This window comes from Halyomorpha halys, unplaced genomic scaffold, assembly GCF_000696795.3.
Source record: "Halyomorpha halys isolate HHAL.00 unplaced genomic scaffold, Hhal_1.1 Scaffold1065.1, whole genome shotgun sequence".
Taxonomy (NCBI): Eukaryota; Metazoa; Arthropoda; class Insecta; order Hemiptera; family Pentatomidae; genus Halyomorpha; species Halyomorpha halys.
In genome coordinates, this window is record NW_027109206.1 from 14,586 (window position 1) to 15,662 (window position 1,077).

A 1,077-nucleotide genomic window follows, 5' to 3' on the forward strand; every position below is an offset into this window, starting at 1 on the left:
GAAGATGGCCACGGGACCTTCTAATTTAAATTTATGTTTGAAGTACCACCAATGGTTGGTTCCTTCCCAAGATTTTCAAGTGTACATAAAACATTCTACATATTTACCTATTGTATAATTTTGTACAGTTGTAAATTACATTAAATAAATAATTAAAAAAAAAAAAAATTCAAGAAAGTGCATATGAACCATCAGGTACCTTATCAGTAAGAACTTCCTGGAAAACATAATATATATTATCTTTAACAAATAAGGACAAGTATGAACACGTATGCATCTTATCAAGCACAATGTAAAGGAAAATGGCATGCAACAGTTTAAAAATTAAACTTTTCCTCATGGAGTAATACTTAGGTTTTTTTATCTGAAAGAAAACACCTGAATTTTTGTCCTGACTGAAGTCCAGCACATTGATTAAATCTTTCTTTCGAAAAATATCACTAACTAATTAATTATTATAAATAAAGATAAAACGATTGAGTATCATAAGGAAATAATATCTAATTCTAGTGGAATTACGATTTAAGACAAACTATGATTTCTGATCATTGAAAGACATATACATGGAATACATAAACATTCTAAAATAAACCAAACGTCCTATTGAAACTAAATTTCATAATTTTTGGAATTATATTATCATATGAAAAATTAGCATATAATCATATGATAATCCCATCTTTGCAAAATTAATGATTAGAAAAAATCTCTATAAAAACGGTGTTAGATTTTTCTTGATTCTTGATGATTTTTCTTTTAACAAAACTATAGTAGCTATATCTGCAATATTTTGTAGGATAAAAGAATAAAAAAGAAAAGTATTTATTTTAAATGTTTTTCCAAAACGTTCTTATGGAACTAAATAAACGACTGTTAAAAATGCAGATATATATATTTTTTAAATTTAATAATCCTTTGACTGGAAGAATCTTAAGGTATTAACTTGATTTAGTGAATGATAACACTTTCTTCCTTCTTACTGTATAATAATTTATTACTTATTACATAGCAACGTTTCGGGAGATTTCCCCCATCTTCAGGCTGCTAAAATTAAATTCAACAAAACTATAACCATGT